The sequence below is a fragment of the Amblyomma americanum genome, chromosome 1 (genome assembly GCF_052857255.1).
Source record: "Amblyomma americanum isolate KBUSLIRL-KWMA chromosome 1, ASM5285725v1, whole genome shotgun sequence".
Lineage (NCBI taxonomy): Eukaryota > Metazoa > Arthropoda > Arachnida > Ixodida > Ixodidae > Amblyomma > Amblyomma americanum.
Window position 1 is genome coordinate 97332616 of NC_135497.1, and position 6468 is coordinate 97339083.

At 42.2% G+C, this 6468-nt stretch overlaps 1 long non-coding RNA gene across 1 annotated transcript; it reads left to right on the forward strand.

Moving 5' to 3' along the window:
- The first annotated feature begins 418 nt into the window (after window positions 1-418).
- On the forward strand, window positions 419-5627 carry LOC144134128 (uncharacterized). Its single transcript, XR_013315120.1, has 3 exons — window positions 419-507; window positions 2252-2479; window positions 5476-5627. It is a non-coding gene; the product is annotated as an uncharacterized LOC144134128 (long non-coding RNA).
- Window positions 5628-6468: the final 841 nt, after the last annotated feature.

Sequence of the window (6468 nt, forward strand, 5' to 3'; positions counted from 1 at the left end):
AAATCAACAATCAGAAACCCAGTATATATTCGTTCTTCACCGTACACCTGCTGCATCGGAGGCGATAACACGCTGTTGTCCATGCAGGTTTTCCAAACACGAGCACACGCCAAAAAGACGTTATGCTATGCAGCATTATAATTATTTGAAAAGGGCGCCACATACTATTCGATGGGAGACGCGGCGGGCATGGACAAAGTAATAAGGTTTCGGTTTTGGTTTTCGCGAAAGCAATTAGGTTTTATAGCGCGAGTGGAGAATTTATGCTTTAAACCAATGGCCCTTTGTGTTCTTGGATGCTAGAGCAAGCTACACTTGGCAAGAGTGCAAACAATATAGACATGACCGTCAAATTGGTTTCTGTTTCACTTTTTACCCTTTTTGCCCGGAGGCGGCGGAAAATCATCCCGGCAGCAAACAACTGTGTGCGCCGGTGTGTCGGGGTCGGCGGCGTTTTCTCTCGTGGAGTACGTTTTGATTGAAATTCAACTTAATCGTCCACTTACGGTATGTCTACACGATTATTTTTATTCATTTGGTCTCCTTAGCCACTCTAAGCAGTGCTGTGTGAGCAGAGCAGATTATGTGCGCAGCGACAAACTTCCTCTTCACGTTTGTAAGCGGCATTTGTAAGCACGTTTGTGTGAGCAGCGGCAGCCGCATGTTCTCGAATAATGCGCTTACGTCTGTGCCGCTATGTCTTTCCTGACGCGCGGAAAGGCACTCGGTGCGAAACCCGGGACGGTAAGCCCTCCTCGCGAGCTCTCTACTGGTTTTCCGTGTTGAAAAGTTGGTACACATCCAGAGATATCGCTTAGCCCGTGAGTGAAGGCCGAAATGAAAGTATGCGTTAGAGGCGTTTGTCAAAGTTTTAGTGAAGCGGCGGTGGAGGAATGCTAATAGAGGGATGGTTGAAAAAAATGTGGTTGCCAGCGCAAATGGCGAGCGTGTACAAACACCGCGGAGAACCTACGAGCTGCATCCCGTCTCCCCTTTCGTTTCACACGTATGGATTCGTCCATCCCGTTTATCCGAGCGGTTGGCCGCCGTCGCTGGCCTGCGGGAAATTCTTTTCGAAAGCTCAGTAAAGGTCGCCTCGACAAGAGATGGCTTACATTTCGTTCCGAGAGGCTCGTTCATGAACCCCGCTTACGCGTGCACAAATTTCTCCAGTACCAATTGTGCTAGAGGCAGAGTATGCGTTTCTGATCTCAGACTGCTACATTACAAAAACGCCAATGTAACTTGGCGCTTATTTATGATGCCACGAATGCAATTTTGCTCGCGCTGTTTTATTATGGCTGCGTCTTTTGATGAACACGTTAGTTGTTTCAATGAAATAATTCTTCCTTTGAGCGTGTTCGTTGCTTTCGTTGATTTTTCTATCAGCGTTAGGTTAGGGTACCTGCATGCAAGTGTCTCCTTTTTACTGCTCTGTCCGGGCTGCACTTGAAGTAAAAACTTAACTGAATTTGAGATGGTATTTCATCCTTACAATAATGAGCTTGTTGTCTGAAGCTCACGTATGGTTCTGAAATGGCGCTGCTGCAGCCACTATGTGCTCTTTGAGTTTTTCTGGATAATGAGCACGGCATGGAAGCGCTGTAACCCGCTTGTTCCAAAGAGCACACTCTGGTGTATGAGTATGCTGTTTCGTCTTAGTGTTTCAAGTTGTGGGCGCAAAACCGTGGTGAACTGGTTCGCAGTCTGCCTGGTAGGTTTTGCATGGCTTGTGCCCATTTCAGTATCGGCGTACGTACCAGGCTTCATGCAGGGTATTTTGCTATTTTGAAGCGCTTGTTCAATAGCGTGTATAAGAATAAATGCTTGAATATTCTCCAGTTGGGATTCTTTTGCAAGGAGCACTGAATGTACGTTTTATGGAGCAGCATTCTCAACAGCTCGTAGCGAGTCAATGATAAGTGGCAATAGTTTTCTAAGTATTCTATTCAATTAATGTAAAGGGAATGCATACAGAGGTCAGTATTCGCAGTAGGTATTTAGTGTAGAGGTAGAGTGCTGCACGGAATGTTGATATTAGTTACAATGTTTTATGACAGCCACATAGAATTTGTCATGCATATTTACTGAAATGATGAATCCGGCGCGATGGCTCAGTGGTTATCGTGTTCTTCTGGTGCTCAAGTTATGCCAGTCATCAGTTATGTAAAGCTACGTCAAGATATCGTCACCACTGCAAAGTAGCGACGATAACTGCGAGCATCACATAACCGTCACTGCCTTTGTGCAGATTACCCACTGTGCAGCCGTACATCTCACTGGTGATCGCACGTGCCCTGAAGACGGACGGTAGTCTTGAGCAGCGGACCAGGAAGGCATGGTCTACGGGGTCACCCGGAAATCCGGCACAGCATCAACGGTTCACTGTGGGCCATAAAAGATTCCTTCCACTGGGACCTCACTTGGCAGTGGTGACCGTAACTGCGAGCATCGTGTAACCGTCTCTGCCTTTGTGCAGGTTTGTGCATAATTATGCCTGACTGAATGTGATTTTGTTTTCCTTTTATGTCGGCGCTGCTCCTAAGTGGATGGGTTTTTTGTAAAAGATCTGAGCGTACTATAGCCCGTTGTTGTGCTTGCCGTCTTCCACTCACCGATAGCATCTTTGCGACATGATCAGAGTGCAAATTTAATTTTCATCGTGGTGCATGTGCGGGAATAACAGAAGAATCTTTCAATCCTAAGCGCGAAGCCAAAAAGAAAGCATGGAAATGTGACTTGTAGAGGCAACCACAAGGGCACAAGCACCACAGAAAATCCGCAGCATGATTCCGACGTGATAATCAGATTACTGTAGACTAACACGAAGCTTGATGCTCTTTTGCCTTTGTCAAAAAAGTTTGATGCATTTCAGATGCAAATGCAGTTGCTCTCTGATAAGTTTGACGACTTTCAGAACCACCTGACTGTTCAAGAAAAAAACTACAAAACAACTAACGAAATGAGTTGAAGGGCTGGAATCTAACTATGTAGGTAGTGATATAACTCAGCTGAAGCAGGACCTAGATAATTTGGAGTGGTGTAGTTGCTTTCTAACCTTAGAGCTTCATATATTGACTGAAACCCAAGATGGGGACTTGCTAAGCAAAGTAAATGAGATTGTAGAAAAGCTGCAAGTTAAGGCTATTACACAAGGCGACATTACCGCTGTGCATTACCTACACAAGGCTGAACTGGTGAACACATTACAAAACTTGTCAACATGCACTTTGTAGAAGTTGGTGCCTCAAATGATATTCATGGTATATTATCATGTGAACAATACATGAATGTTCAATGTCCTCAAGCTGTATTTCTCTCTCCAACTTGCACCGAAGAAGTCCTCAACATAATCATGACGCTGAAGGACAACTGTGCATCAGCCTATGATGATGTGAAAGTTTCCCCCTTGAAAGCTGTATCCGCACTGATAACTCTAGTCTTTACGCATATATGCAACTGCATACTTCAACTAGGGATATTTCCAAACCAAATGAAGCTTGCGTGTGTTCCAGCTATTCATAAAGGTGGTGCTTTTGAATACTTGAACAACTATAGACCAACGTCAGTGCTTTCAGTCTTTTCAGAAGTTGCTGAACACATAATGAACAAAAGAATTGTCTATTTCCTCAATCTGCATAACTTGATAATAAACAAGCAGTTTGGATTCAGAAAGAATAAGGCAACTGAAACTGCTTTACTTTATATTAAACAGAAAATTCTAGACAACATTAAGAAGTGAAAGCTTACTTAGGGTTTATTTCTCGATTTCAGGAAAGCCTTTGATTCTGTCCATCATGATATATTATTAATAAAGCTACCGTTCTATGGAGTCCAAGGTACAGCACATGCCCTGATGGAAAGCTGTTTGCTTTGCAGGGAGCAATACACCACAATAAAGAGCACTGAATCTGATCGGGGCACTATTAAATACGGAGTTCCATAGGGATCCATTCTAGGCCCCATATTATTCTTGATATATATGAGTGGTATTGTAAACACCCCAGGCTGCTCTGAAATGGTATTACATGCAGATGACACTAATGTATTTTTTTTCAGGTTGCAATAAAAGCTTCGTATACAGGGAAACAAATGAAAGGCTTCACTATTTAGACTTTTGGTTAACCTTTAATAAACTAGACCTAAAGAAAAACAAGATGGAATACCTGATTTTCAAGCATAAAGGTAGCAAAAAAGATAGTGAGTTCAAATTAAAGTTCAGGAATAACATTATCAACCAGTCTAAGAGGATTTGCTTTCTAGGTGTTATCTTTGATGAAACGTTTCTCTGGAATTTGCACACAGAAGCTCTCCGAATTGAACTTAACGTATTTTGGCATATTAAACAGGTTGCCAGTGAAGCAACAAACTTACTATGCTCTCTTTCATTCACATTTAACGTACTGCTCCCTGGTATCGTCAGACACAACACAAAGAAACCTTGATTAGCTGCACCCTCTGCAAAAGCGCTCAATATGTGGTATTCAAAAATTCCAAAAATAGAACATTGCTTGCCATACTTTAAGATCTATGACATACTAGAGATCAGTAAGCTATTCAAGTATAAGTTATTTCTGGAAATCGGGCACCAGTATATGTTACACCGTTCAAATATTGAGGTTCAATACAAAAAGAAACACTCCACATCTCCTTAGGGAAGATAAAATACAGGTGCCCCGATCTCGCACCAACTATGGTGATGTTAGATTCTGTATGCAAATAGCAAATTTATTGAATCAATATCCAGCCATCTTTGAATTATTGCCAATCTACCCATCACTACCTAAAAAAAAACTCTGACATATGTACCTAATGGAATAATAAGTCAAAGAATTTCTTTTGTGTCATGGATGATATTTTGGTGTGTTGTACGTGTAAATACTATTCGGGAATCTGTAAACCTTTCTTTTTCCATATACAGAAGCATGCACACTGTCCTCAGGGTTGTCCATTTGTTTTGTTTTGTGTGCTTGCATACATATTGGTTGTTGTACGATGTACTGTACTGCAAATGTGTTCGAATATGCCTATAGTGGTTGCCACTGCTGTCAGGGGTGGGGTGGCCTCATCAGGCAAAAATGATATTAGCCTTCTCACCCAGGACAAATTTTGTATATTTTTTGTCCCAAATAAACTGTACTACTACTACAACCTGAATGATGCAGGTTCGATCCTGGTCTGGCCTGTCGCGTTTTGATAGAGGCAAAATGCTAGAGGCCTGTGTTCTATGCAATGTCAGTGCACGGTAAGAAACTGCAGGTGGCCGAAATTACTCCACAACCTTTCACTACGGTGCCTCTCATAGCCTGAGTCACCTTGGGTTTTTGGACCACATAAAACCAAGCCAAAACATCGACTTGCTTCCTTGAATGGGATAGCCAGGTTATATATGCCTTGTGTTGTAAAGCACATTTGTAGAGATGGAGTGGGAATTTTTTTTTCAGTTCCCCTTATTTTTTTTCTTCCTTTGTACAGGTCAACATGCCCGCATGACTGACTGCAGACAACAGGTCGCAAGATTGCTTCTGAAGAAACTATATTCGGACCATTACTTAAAACATTTATTTTTATGTTGTGCATTCTTATGATGCATGTATTGCATATTCCTTGCCAGCATAGCTTGGAAATAAACTAAATTGTAAGTATATTGATCGTCATGTCATTTGTGAAGACCGTGTGGTGACCTTTTTCAACAGTTGTACTGTCTATAGGCAGTCTACAGACAATGGTCTATTAAAGTTTTTTAGACAAAGCTCTATAGACTGTCTATAGACAAATATCTAAAGCATTGCCAGGCCACATAACTGTGGAATGTCTATAGACAGTCTATAGACCTATGTGTACTGGACCAGTAGATTTTTGTCTATAAACGGAAATCTACAGGAAGTGCATGGCCTAAGTCTATAGATCATCTATAGACTGCCTATAGACCTGTGTCTATTATCAGTAGACATTTGTCTCCAGACGGTCTATGGACAGAAGTCTATAGGAAGTGTATGGCCGTAAACCTATAAGTCTTCTATAGACTGTCTATGGACATGTGTCTATAGACTGTCTATGGATCTATCTACTTTCAGTCCAAGAGGGGAGTCAGCCGGGCCAGTTGGTTCATGACAGAAAGAATTCAAAGCGTTACAGACGGAACAAGGTGAAAAGGGAGACGCAGCACACCAGCTCTACTAACAACTGAAAGAAATTTATTGCTACAAGAGCAATATATACCCTTTGGCACGCTCACTGCGTAAAAACATGAAAAATAGAAGGTAAAACAGTATCAAGATTCTGTGCATGATCAGTCATCGAGGAATCTAACCTCTTCTTTTTAGCGTTAAGGAGGGCGCGTTAGCGCAGTTTATCCCTCTGCAATGAATAAGATAAGCTTCATACATTTCGCGCACACGCTGATGCTGGTATTTTCTCAGAACCGTGCTTTTGTCAATGTTAGCCGTGCACTTGCATACTGCCACG